This window comes from Arachis ipaensis, chromosome B03, assembly GCF_000816755.2.
Source record: "Arachis ipaensis cultivar K30076 chromosome B03, Araip1.1, whole genome shotgun sequence".
In the NCBI taxonomy this organism is placed as follows: domain Eukaryota; kingdom Viridiplantae; phylum Streptophyta; class Magnoliopsida; order Fabales; family Fabaceae; genus Arachis; species Arachis ipaensis.
In genome coordinates, this window is record NC_029787.2 from 7,210,757 (window position 1) to 7,211,032 (window position 276).

Genomic DNA, 276 nt, shown 5'->3' on the forward strand with positions numbered 1-276 from the left:
GGGGTCTGGGGTCTTTAATCATATTTATTATTAAATTTGTAACTTTATGGTAAGACATTTTATTACTTTAATTTAAAATTATTAAATTATTGTTTTTTTTATTTTATCTATTTCTTCACTTTGTTCAATTTATTTTTATAAAATAGAATAAAAAATGAAAAGAGTACTCGAAAATGTCACTTTAAATTCAAATGGTATATGACATTCTTAGAAAATAAGTGTTTGAAGTATTATGTAATTTAATTGATTTAATTTAAATATCAAATTTTAAAATTT